The 13,649-nt window shown below is 40.9% G+C and overlaps 1 protein-coding gene across 5 annotated transcripts in view; it reads right to left on the bottom strand.

The window, feature by feature from the left end:
* The window catches only part of LOC131684666 (connectin), a 698,123-nt gene that overhangs the window by 61,898 nt on the left and 622,576 nt on the right, over positions 1-13,649 (bottom strand). Inside the window, exon 2 of one of the 5 annotated variants that reach the window (XM_058967734.1) lies at positions 7,111-7,159. The exons of the other annotated variants lie outside the window; for them this stretch is intronic. The gene's annotated coding sequence lies outside the window, so the exon portion shown is untranslated. The remainder of the gene's footprint in view (positions 1-7,110; positions 7,160-13,649) is intronic. 5 annotated transcript variants of the gene reach the window in all.

A 13,649-nucleotide genomic window follows, 5' to 3' on the forward strand; every position in this document is an offset into this window, starting at 1 on the left:
CGCCGATGGCTTGTTGGGGAAATTTAATGAGCTTTGGTTTTCGAAATATAGTTTTGCCGATGATTATCACATGATGATTTGCACTAACAAACTTTTTGTTTTGATGCAATGTTGTCTTCGTAGTTAGTTAATCCAACTGAAACATCAATGATGATTTTCACGCAACCAAGGATTACAGCCGAAGCTCGTTTATTGCAGTTCTTTGAAATCATTTGTTCTTTGAAATATTTAGATCTATTGTGGTATTGAATTTCATGGTACTCCAAGGATGTTTTGCATGCATGTTTCTAGAAAAGTACTACAAACTTCCACAATTCTATGATCTTCAGAGAAGTTCTAAACAACCCCAGTAAATTTTACGAAATTCTTAATACTGTCACAAGCTTCAGAGAAGAACTGTGAACTTTTGGAAAGTTATACAAACCTCAGCGAAGCTATTTAAACGACACTGAAGCTCTACGTATCTGCAAAAAATTCGGTGAGCTGTAAGGAAATTAGGCGTAACCGAAGGATGTTCTGAGAAGAATTGCAAACTTATGGCAAGTATTGCGAACTTAATAGAGGCTCTACGAATTTTAAGGAAATTTTTCCAACTTCCAATTGCAAAAAAGCTCTGCGAATTTGAAAAAATGGTTAGCGAATTTCAGGAAACTTCTGAGAGTTTCTGCGATGTACTGCTCATTGCAGACTAGTTTTGATAAAGTAAGGAAAGTTTCTCGAATTTCAGGGATGTGCACAGAATTCTAAAGAAATTCAGTGATTTTGAGGGATGCTTGTGATATTTAGGATACTTTAACAAACTTCGAGAATGCCCTTCGAGCCGTAGGAAAGATCTGCTGTATTATGTTTTACATCTCTCAAGGAAAACCGGTAAACTTTAATTGTACAATCATCTAGTAAGCTCTGCAATCTTAGGAGAAAATCTTGTAGATAAATTTATCGATTTCAGTGCACCGTCAACCGCATCAACATGCTTCGCATTCAACTAGCGAACGACGAATCTTATGGAGTGCGTCAAATGCAAATATTGAGCATTTTAGTCAAACTCATATTTATTGCGGCAAACTTATTCAAATTAATAGCCTTTACGAAATAATACATAAATACCGAACAAATAGTTCCTTACGTCGAACGAGGGTGGCCCCTCGCAAGCAAACCTGAGATCAACTAGTTTTCCGAAATTATTGGACAGCACCCAGCGTAGAGCGATGGGCGATTTGGTTTAGCCAACTTGGATGTCTTTATTCCATTATGTCAGTAAATATGCAACGAGAAAGATAACGAAAATATGACAAATTTAAAGTTTTAAAAAATCTTACAAATTCACATTCATTGAAAATTGACCTCTTTTAAATCTTGTTTGCAGTTCTAACTGCTCTATTTATCACTTGTTTTGGTCCATTGGGCCTTGTATCCTCCGGTCCTAAAGACCGTGCGGCTTAATGTGCTTCGGCCTCATGGCTAATGGACCAGCATTTTCAGAAAGTACTCTTCTGTTCAGATGATTCAACGGATTGTGTATTGATAGATTTAAGGGCTTCAGTCTACTTGTAAATAGACTGTCATAACTTTAAGGTTGTTTGACCTTGGGCCGCCAGTTTCCAGCCTCTTCTACGGTAGCCTTCCGTGCATGATTACATAAAGTAGGCGAATGCGAGAACGGCATAATATTTCATTCTGCCTAATGGCCCATTCGGCCTGATGACCGTTTCGGCCCAATGACATATTTAGTCGAACTACATTCGGCCTAACGGCTTTCGGCCACACGACTTTTGGCCTAATGGCTTTTGGCCTAACGGTTGTCTTCTTATTGATCCAGCAACGAGTACGCAAACGGGATTTCATATAAACTTTCAAGTTTCTAAGAGTACATAAACGAAACTTTTTTTGAACCTTCTTACAGAAACTCTAGCGAAATCTTCTCTGAGCGTCAGCGGGTGAATAACGTCAATGTGACTTCTGGAGACTTCAAAATGATAAGAGTAAAATTTAACTTCGTTTGAACCTTTAAGTTTCAAAGAGTAGACAAACGGAACTACGCAAACGAGTCAGCCCTCGCCAAGGGCGCCAAGCTTAGCAGGGCGCTAAAATCTTGATTTGCTTTAGAAAATAAGTCAGAATAAGTGTGCCATTTTCCTTGCGAAAATTTGTGAAAACTTTATCGCTCTTTTCATCAGTTTAGTAGAAATATGAATGGACAAACATAAATGGGTCCACCATGCTGATATGCCGTAGACGTAGGCGTAGCGTCTTTTAAGGAAACACTTTAGATTCTTCGGGCGCTGTATTTACACTGAGCATAGAAAGAAATCATGTGAAGTCTTCCTCCAATAGGCACCCTTTTTAGCATTCCCCACGTAAAAGTCATCCAAGTAATTTTCTACGCACTTGCCATACCGAGCCTTATTGATATTTGCTTATATTTAATACAACGTGAGACGCGAGGTACAAATAGGCGAACAGGCAGAAGGACCTTATCGAACAAGACTCAATTGCAGTCCCAGCAAAGATTACCCGTTATGAGTTGAAAAGTACACACAATTTAGTCTCGTACAGTGCAATTGTTGTTCAAATTCTTCGCTCACTGGAGAAAGAGGTGTTTGAAACAGCCAACCCTGTGCTTCAGTACATCCGGGAACAATAAACTCGAATTGGTGACCACACCATCGATCTTAACATTGTGGGCGGGTATGTAGATACGGTAGTCCTTCATAAGATACTTGTCGACAGTAATGTCATTTTCTTGCTACAGAGAAGATATCAGGATAATCTGAGCTTATCTCGGTGAATGCTCGAGACATCTATCACCGTTGAAAATGTCTTCGTCAGTTCTTCCAATTTTTTTAGAAATCCTTGAACCGATATAAAACCCGCTCCTATATATGGAGATATGGTCCAACTGCGTTCAATCTGTATGAAAGAAGTAGGTGTCAAAATTCACTCCAAAATCTTTGTTTGGCTAGCGATTCGCAGATGCTGCAAATATTCGGTTCGTCATCACATTTGGGACAGTCAGATAGTTGAAGTCTCAGGAAAGCTCGATACTTTCTCGGCCGGTTTTGGCATTTTTCAGTATGCCGACTTAGACAGGTACAGAGCCAATCATAAAATTTTTGTACTACACTCCGCTATATTAAAAAATTGGCCATTTTGTAAACAAATATTCTTAAACTCTTAAAAAGGTTTAACAATGCCCTATTTTATATGTTTATGAACATTCTTGTATTGTGGGGTGTTCTCAATCAAAGTATTGTTAACACAAGCAGAACATTCTCACCTTACGGCCAAATGACGAATGGGAAGGCATATAATGCATCACGACGACATGCACACGATGTGTTTTTTATTCCAATTATTCTCCATGACTGGCATTGAATTGAATTCTACCTGTCATATTAATAGGTTCAGATAATTCTGATGTTTCCTTAAAAATCATATTTAAACAAACTATACGTAGCAAACAAGATATTGAACATTTGTGTATTTTAATAGTGAAAATTCTAATTATATTATGCCTATTGCCGGCACCAGAAAGGAATCTCCATCATCTGAATCCTTGGCTTCCCTTTTAACCACCGATGTAATCTTGGAAACACCAATTCGTTGAATAGGGAGATTTTAACTATTACTTAAATTGTACGTGTCTGCAAGCTACGCCATCCTGAGCCTGTTACAATAAAAGAATGCGCACCATTTCTGTCGGAATACATGACAAAAAATTCATCACACCATCAATTCGTGCAAAAGGAGGTTATTGTTCAAAGAATCGTTAGTTCTACTTCTGCAGCGAAAAATGCGAATATCGAAAATAAACGAATCTCAAGGCGACTCGCATGCTTAGATTCATCATAATATCGATTGATTTCCACGACTGCAATATCCGGTCATCTGTTAACGAAGTGGAATATTAAAGAAAAAATGTTTTTCAATGTCGGAAATCGGTTTTGTCCAGTTACAACATATCAGGAACATCGTGGGTTGAGAACAATACTGAACGAAACAATGGAACTATTTTAAGTCCCATAGTCAAAGTTCTGGAATACATTTTTTGATACAAGTTTTATTTTTTATTAGCATAATGTATGGTAGTCAAACGGATCCTCCACATTATTGTTTTTGATATTATGTATATTTCTATAAGTAGGATATTTATTAGCTGAAGTATACTCCGAAAATTTACTGAAATATAAACGAAAAACGGTCAAAATTATTGTTTGCATACATTGACAGCTACGTGAAAGAGCGGTAACTAAATGTTTGGCTTCCAAAATAGCACAGTTTGTCCATCTGTTAACGAAGTTTGATATCTAATGACATAGAATAGCCTCAGTATTGAGAAATCCAGACATAACATGTGAAAACTACATGAATCACCAAAAATTATAAACAGCAATGTGCTTCGTTTAAGGATACACATTATGGAGTATGTAAGAAGAAATTTTTACTAGTCTGGAAAACGAACAAAAATTAGGTTAAACGTCAATTTTTGTTCGTTTTCCAAACTGCAATGCGTAACCCTACTCCACCTTTCCTTCTTCCTTACGGAGGCACTCTTCTTCCTCAAATCACGTCTTTCGACTAAGAAGGCCAGATTACATCTTCTGGGGAGGGCATTGATGTTGTTGGTAAATCTATTATGCTGCACGCAGCTTACCAGAGCTCGAACTCCCACCACCGCATATAGTGTGTTAGGTCATTTGTCATTATCGGTCAGAAATGATAAAAACTTTTTAGGTCCTATTAACCCTACGGCACTCGCGCCGTTGTATTTTGCGCAACACCTTCCGAAACTCTAGCGAAATCTTCTTCCAGCACCAGCGGCGGCTAATTCGGGGAGCCATTCGCGCAAGTGCCAAAAGTTTAAAATTATTTTTGACGGTTCTTTGACATTTTCAACGACACGGGAATTTGAAATCGTGTTTTTGCTACATATGTCCATGAAAGAGACAAACGAAACCTCGGCACATGCACTTTCGATTTCAATTAGTTCAGTCCGAAATAAAATACATCAAACTGAGTGGTATTAATGTAGTTTATATCACGTCCACTTTTAGTATATTAGAAATTTTTAGCTTTATAACTAAAGGTTGTTCACAAAATATTGCACTATGTAGAAAGTTTGGCCTAAAATAATTTCGTTATCCAAATTAATAAAAGATTCAGTTTGTGACAATATTTAAAAACAGTTTTGAATGGCACTCATACATTTTTACAGAGTAGCATTTGTAACTTCTCTTTCAACTATATTTTATTTTCGTTATATTTTCATTTTATTTTTAGCAACATCTGATTTTTAAGCAGCTGCTTCGTAATTGTCCAATATCTTTTGATTTATGGATGTTCCGGGCAGTTTGGCGTATTGCACTCTTTGGGCACAAAATTTATCTCCATACCACTCCAGCACTAATTTTTCATAAAACCACGATGTTCAATCAGGTCAAAACACTGAAGAATCACCCTTGTCTAAAAGAGGTATTGGATGTTTTTGAAGGTACTGCCTTGGGGTAAGTTCCCTGCTCTGGTTTATAATCCCGGTTATGACATAAATCTGACCTCGTTTGCCGCAACTGCAGAATGCTTGCCAGTTTGTATTTACCAGTTATGATTGATCTATTTCTGGTGGTAAATATCAGGCACTCTCGAAACTGTGGCGTTCATTGCTTCAACTCGTTTCTAAGTTTGCGATCAGATAAATAAGGATTGTTGCGATGTGTAAGCTGAATTTCCTACGTTTGCTTGCCTAAATTGTCTGGCTATGTTAATTAACAAAAACATCTGACCAAATTTGTCAAACTATACAAAGACATTTCACCAGTTTTACAAAATATGAACATTACACGTTAAACTATATTGCAAAAAATGGTTTTACTGCAGCGTTCAAAGAAGGCATTTTTTTCATGGGTAGCTTTAAGAGTGAGAAACCCAAATGACCTGCTGATAGTATGAAACAACAAAAATAAAAACGGACAATTATGGATTTTTCCGGTATTTTGTCCTCATTTAATGCATTACTAATGATACTTCAGTGATAGATTTCTGAACTAGTACTGTTTGTCCATCCATCAACTAGGATTTGCATCTATTGACATATAATAGCAGATATAATAGATGATGTAATATTTACATAGTTATACATAGCCAAGCGAATTGTTTACGAAAACAGCCTTAAACCCATCATGAAGTACGAAGAATTCTTAGGTTTTGGGTCGAAGTTGGTCAATTTACGGTAAATCTGCACTACCTCATTATTCTTCCTTCTTGGCTAAGAAACTCCTCATCCTTAAAACAACGCAATGTAACTAAGGAGGTCAAATTACTATTGTCAATACCCAAGCAGCACTTGTAACAAGCAACGACAGCGATTAGTTGCATAAGCAAAGGCTTTTACACTTGCGCTTTTTGAGTTGCTAAACCAGCGCAATAATGGTTGTCATATACCTTTATGTAACGAATTATGTTGCTGAAACTGCTTGTCAACAACTGGTGTTGCTCGGGTACTGTCGCTATACTGCTAACTGCGCATCCAATTATACGAATGCTATTAAAATAAGCGCAACGGATATTTCTAGTCCTAAATTATTTTTTTATCTTCTCTATTGCCATTACAAAATGTGCCATTTAGGAATCCTTGAAGTAAAATACGAGATGCTGATTTCATCTCTGTGATAAGACACTTAATCATATTCATCTTAATCGGTTAACGTAAGTTCACCTATATGGGCCCCTTCGTTCAATAGTGCCCCGGGGGTCCCGAGCGATACTAAGACGGCCCTGCCACGCGGCACTTTTTTGGATTTCCAAGTTATTAAGAGTTCGTAAGCGGGTTTTGTGTGCACTTCAAGTTGCCACAAGGTTCGGATGTGCTAAGCAACAAGAAAATTCATTATTTGTAAATTAAAATGACCGCAGAAGTCACATTGTGATGACTTAACATTTATATATGCTGGTCAAGTAGACTACAGTTTACTGATGAGTCACATTTCCAACGTTAGTCTCAACTTTCTCAGGTATTTTTTATTATTTTTGCAGTCACAGTTGACAGGATTATATTTTGCTAAAAAATATGCATTTTTAAACGATAGTGCCTCTGATTTGATAATAATTACTTACAATTCTGTTTTTTTTTCAGCTAAAGATATGCACAGAAATGTCAACGAACCTGAAAGAAAAGAAAAATTTGATTTATTAATAATGTGTACGTAATTCAGAAAATTGAGATCGTAAATCCATGAACGAAAACTTATTCTACAAAAAAGAACACGGATTTGAGAACACGTAAGAAATCCTATCCCTGTTTATTCAAATTACACAGTTCGTCAATCGGAAATGTAAACAAATACGATCCTCCCGGCTTCCCAGAGATTTACGACATACGGTCCCCTTTTTTTATTCTGTTTTGATCGCGCCCGAAGGGTTTTAACCCTGCAGCTAGTTGAAAAAAAAGTTTTGTCATTCCTTTGAGTCAAAGTAGCTTCCAGTTTAATATTTTTTATTGCTGGAAACTTCCTCCCGAACTTCGCCGGCGGCAGTAGCAGCAGCAGCCTGCACGCTGACGAAGACGACGATGACGACGACGCTCTGGAAGAATGTATGTAAATGCACATTCCGGACGAAATATGGGAAGCGCGTTTGAAATATGACCGGAGGGTTTGCTCCTATTGCTTGCCTTGGAAGCGATATATATTTTCTTTGCCTCTCATGTCACCGTTGTCATGTGAGTTGCTGTCGGTCGTGGTCGCTAGCGAGGTGAGGTGCGACGGGGCGAAACGATGCGAGGCGATACCCCACTCGAGTTTGTCAGCTGGGATTAGAGGGTAGAATTCCCGGATGACATCAGGCAACCAGGTCCTTCGTACAGTACACCACCGGTGTACAGTAAAAGTGGATCCGATCAAACAACGAAGCAGCACACACACACTCAATGCGGCGGGCAGGGGTTTTCCACCGGTTTGGGAAAGGTGGAAAGTGGTTCTAGATCCGGTGCAAATGTTTGAGTAATTGGACCTCTCAAACGGGATTAATGTCAACCCCGGTGACTTCGATTGCATGGTGGCAGAAGCAGCAGCAGCAGGGCAATGGATGAGATGATGAATTTTTAAGTGGGAAAAATTATCCACTAGTTGGGAAGTTGATCCGGTGGCACCTATCACAGGGGGCTTGAGTTACCGTGGGATGGGGTGAGGAGGTTGAGCTGGAATCGAATGTGCAGTCAAAATTTTTACAATGAGGATTTCTGGTGCAATTTATCTTAACATATTCGAATTTCATCAAAACATTTTGGGACTGTGACTGTAGAATTAATATCACAGACATTAAAGTCTACCGAAACAATTATTAAACTTATTTTTTTCAATATGAAAAAAATTAAGAAAAATCAATATCTTATTTAATGAGTAGGGATCTACGTCTCGATTTTATCTCATCAAAATATAAGTTTTATGAGTGGCTATAAAACTACCATAAAACCTCAATTGTTACTAGGGAAGTGACCACCATAAATATTGAATTTTTTTTTTATTAAATTGCAATAATAGACGAATTGCGAAGGTTATCACAACTCATATTCATCTGAGTTGGAAACATCGTGCCGCACGGTATCAACACCGCGCATTTGCAATCTAAACACCAGTGTTTTTTCGATGTTTTTCGCGATATCCGCGGTCTAATTGCTGACAAACAGTTGAGTGAAGTGATTCTCCAATGATTAACGTTGAAAGATTTGTGAAAATCGGTGAAGAAACGGCTAAATTAAGTGATTTTTAGTTTTACCCATGCAATACTAAAGCATAAACAAACAGGCATCGCAGTGCCACCTACTGGGCCGACCGGCCGGTTTTATTCACTTGTTATGGATGCCGGTCGCGAGTGTGACGGTGTGCTGAATGGGGGATATTTTTGAAGTCGTAAAAAAAGCGAGAAGTTTTTAAAAAATATTGAAATTTTTTGACGTTGGATTTGGTGGTAATTGAGATATCAGTACAGTGTGTACCAATATTTTTACGGTACTGTGCGTGCCAAAAGTGTTGGAACGATACAAAAATCAAAATAGGCAAAATGCCTTTTTCTTGTTAGTGTTACTATTTAGTGGCTACGTAGAAGCTAGTAAGCGAGCAGAATCATTAATGCGCAGCTACAGTGTGTCCCAAAATTGTGGGAACACTTGTGAACCGTCGACCTTGACTGGGCAATTAAGGTAGGATCATTCTTTTTTGCCTTTTTGTTTATTTGGGGCTGGTATCGGCTGACCGTGCCAAAGAGTAGCTTCCAACGTCTGGTGGTGTAATCCAAGATGGCGGCCGCTACCCAGGAGTGTCAAGCAAAAGGAGATTGCCGGAATATATGGACCCGATGAACAAATTTGGTGTACTGACATTCCTGCAGCTGATCGGTAGACGGCGTACCATTGCCTAAAAACCCGTTCATCATCGGTAAATCGGTGGAGGTTGTCGCTGGAGGTCCAATTGAAGGTCGCGAATACCGAAGGTCAAGGGATAGGGTATACGCTTCGAGTTCGGAACCCAGTCCAAGTTACCAAACTGATGAAAATGAGCAAGCTCATTGAAGGTACTGATGTTGTGGTTGAATCCCATTCGCATCTGAACGTAAGCAGATGTTTGATTTCCTGCTCCGACGTGATTGACTTGGACGAGAAGGAGTTCTCACAAGAAATTCGTAGGCAGGGAGTGATTCGTGTGCAGTGAATTTCACGAAGGAAATCCGAGAAAAGAGTGAATACGCCAGCGCTAGTTTTGACCTTCTGCAAGGCCACATACTCGGAATACATGAAGATCGGTTTGCTTCTATTACCCAAAACCCGATACTCTGTTATGGTTGCTTTGAATACGGCCATACGCGTGTTCACTGTCCTGGCCCGCAACGTTAACTGCTCTAGAGAACATCAAGGCAAAGAGGTATGTTGAACAGCCCAGTTTTGCCTAAATTGCAAAGGTGATCACCAACCAACAAGCCGCCAATGTCCAAAATACAAAAAGGAAGCAGAGGTCATCAAAATAAAAAGCGCAATCAAACAAGATTTTAAATAATGAAGAAGAAGGATGAGCAGATCGTCAAACTTCTGGCAGAGTACAAACGCAAGGACGAGAAAATCAAGCAAATGATGGCGTACATCAAACAAAAGGCCGCAAAACAAGAAAAACCCAGCACAGCAAAGAACAGAAGCAAATGAACCAGACAGCCGGGCCAATTACGAGATCCAGGAAAAACTCACCAGCGACTAATACGGATTCGAAACGAGGTAGACCGAAGAAGTATCATACTCCGTTCAGTAAACCAACGAAAACCCCACCGGATACAATGAGCTCATCACCAAAGAAATGCGCTACCACTACCACGAACGAAACTATGTGTTATTCAGACGATGAAATTGAGATTACCGAGACGCCTCCTAGCCAGCCTTTTCGATAATCCTCACTTTCATCATCGTTTTGATACCAAAGACAACCCACGCACGAATACTGATCTATCTCGGTTTAGAAGGGAGGAAAGTGTAGTACCGCTTCCAACGCAAGCACAGCAAGATGAAGGAACTATCCGGTCCGTCATACCCCAACCCGTCGATAGTGAGTTCACCTCTGTGATCGACAGGAAGACCGATTTCATCACTACAACTTGCGAATCAGCAAACCAAAAACCCACGATCGACGAACAGAGGGAGATCAGAAGAGCTACATAAAGCCTATCTACAGTACCGACCGCAGTCGGTGTTTTTGAACATGTGGGGCTGGACCTTCCTCAGGTCAGATCTAAAAGCGTGAATCATCACGCAGATACTGCTGTCCTTAACATTTTTACAGGTTTGACTAGTAACGTAGAACATATCCATGCTTCGCCTCTTCCGATTACTTCACCTGGAGGAGTCCATTGAGAGACCCGTATCGAGAGGGTACAATCACCACTACAACTCCAGCTAAGAAAGAACAAACAACAAGAACTACACAAAGTCTTTCCCAAGTGCCGATCGCTGTCGGTAGTTCTGGAGGTTATCGTACAGTTGTTTCGACAGCGCCTTGCACTGTAGGGATAGACGTCTCACAGGTTAGTCTCATTCCACGTCGCTTACGAATGGATTCTATTGTGTCTTTGTCTTCGTCAGCAACGATCACCAGTCGCGATAGCAGATGCTTCGCACTGCAGTGGAACATTCGGGACCTACGTTCCAATATCAGTGACTTTTAGCAGCTGATCGTCCAATACGAACCGAGCTTGATAGCGTTACAAGAAACCGAGTGATTTCAGCAGATTTCGTCGGTAGCAACTACACATATTTGGAACTGGGAGTTGCCATTCGAGATGGTGTACTCTTCGACAGGCTTGAGGTCGGTGGCAATACTCAAGCAATCACTATTCGCATACAACTGCCACATCAAATGACGGTGGCGTTGATCTACGTCCCTCCCAATACTCAACAGTGTCAAGAGCAGCTGGGTGATTTCTTGGAGCAGCTCTCACGTCCGGTGTTTGTACTGGGCGACTTCAACGCGCACTATAGCTGCTGGAGTTCCAATAAATCTACCGCACTGGGCTACTTTGTCGCCGAGAAAATGTGGTCGGAAAGACTAGTCATTCTCAACGACGGATCGCATACCTGGATTGATCCAGCTACCGGTGTCACTTCAGGTATTGACCTCTCGATTTACTTTGAAATCGTAGCCTCGCAATTTATTTGACGAACTCTCCCGGACACCCATAACAGTCATATATTCCAACCAACGAAAAGACAGAAATGGATCTACGACCAAGTGGACTGGACAACTTACGAACGTCTGACCACCAGCGCTATTCGACTGGGTGTCGAAATATCAATCGACTGTTTCGTTGAGCGTTTGATTAATGCAGCAAACACCGCTATACCCCGTACAGTCGGTCCAAAAGCGGTTCCGTGGGGGTGTCCGGAGGTTAAACCGGCGGTCAAAATGAGAAGAAATACACTGTTAGCACTAAGGAGTATTCAGGCAGAAGACTCACGGAAAGCTGATGCGTTAAAAAGCTTCCAAGAGGCGCGAGCAGCCGCACGAAAGTCGATCCATGATGCCGATCGTGGGAGGAATCCATCGCGAAGATATCTCCGAGTCCCACTGCGGCGGAGATATGGCAGACAGTGAAGGGGGAAACATCAAAACTGGCCAACGGTCATCAAGCGGTCCAGTGGCTACAGGGATAAGCTTGAAGAACTGGCACAACATTACAGCGAAAAATCCGAAACCTCCAGCTATTCGCCATTGTTGGAAAGATAGAAGGAAAAGGCCAAACGAAACCGCGTGAATTTCTGGACAGATACCGACGATACTTACTTCACGAGCTGCTGTGGGCACTCGATAGAGGACTAAGTGGCTCATCAGGACCGGACTGCATCGGTTATCTAATGTTCCAGCGACTGCCATTGTCAGTGAAAACTGCTATGTTGGAGCTTTTTAACAAAATATGGCGCAGTGGAGTTGGCGAACTGGAATCATCGTACCATTTCCAAAACCAAACTCGAATGACGCAGGTCTAGCTGCATTCTGTCCAATTACCTTAACGAGCTGTGTGGCGAAGATTTTCGAGCGAATAATCAACCGACGGTTGACCACCGAACTAGAGTTTAACGGACGCCTCGACAAACGACAACATGCCTTTAGGTTCGGTCGGAACACTGACACATACTTTGCGGATTTGGAGAGGTCATTACCCCACCGTGAAGAGCACTGTCTGACAGCGTGGCTTGACTTGCCCAAAGTTTACGATACCACCTGGAGGTATGGCATCTTATGATCAACATGCTGAACAGTTTCCTGGCTGAACGATCGTTCCAGGTTAATGTAGAGGGCAACTAATCGCCCGCGCATCTACTGGAAAACGGTTTGCCACAAGGTTCAGTGCTCTCGGTTACGCTGTTTCTTATGGCTAATCTTTCGCGTGACGGCGCCGGTGGTTGAGTGGTAACCAACAATTGAAGTTTTATAGCACGCTAAAAATGCAATCTGAACTTTATGAGTGGCTTTAAAAGTACGATTAAACCTCAGTTGTTCCTAGGGCAGTGTGACCTCCCCTCATTCCAGTTGGTATGGGTTCAATCCCAGCCGAGGTCGTTGAGATTTTTCTAAGGTGAAAAAATTTGTGGTCACGTCTTCCTTTGGAAGGGAAGTAAAGCCGTTGATCTCCGGTCCATGAGTTAATGGATCGATATCTTGTCCATATAGCGGAGTCACTTCTCTGGCGTCGGTAATGAAGAATTAGAATCCAACTTCTATATTTGCTAACAAACATCCTCATCCCGTGATACTTTTGGAGTGCGCAGTAGTATATACGGCCTCTATCAAAAGCAAGATTCGGACTAATATTCCTTCCCTTTCCTTCTGCAATCTACGTTTGGGCCTGGCCGGCGCCGGTATTGATCAATAAATACTTTAGGATTACCAGGGTTGCACATTGTTTCGCTACTCTCAAGCATAATTATCTACTGATTCCCTGTGCAACTTCAGCTAGTCCAGATCGATAACGGAGTAGCAGTTAGGGGTGGTCGCACAAGCTCTAGCTCAATCTCTCGAGGAATGCACGTAAAGGCCTCAGCTGACGGGTCCGCCCAACCCTATTTTGGTCCTTCTTTAACAGCAATAATATGAAAGTTAGCTGATTCATCAATTTTAGTC

The sequence above is a fragment of the Topomyia yanbarensis genome, chromosome 2 (assembly GCF_030247195.1).
Source record: "Topomyia yanbarensis strain Yona2022 chromosome 2, ASM3024719v1, whole genome shotgun sequence".
Taxonomy (NCBI): Eukaryota; Metazoa; Arthropoda; class Insecta; order Diptera; family Culicidae; genus Topomyia; species Topomyia yanbarensis.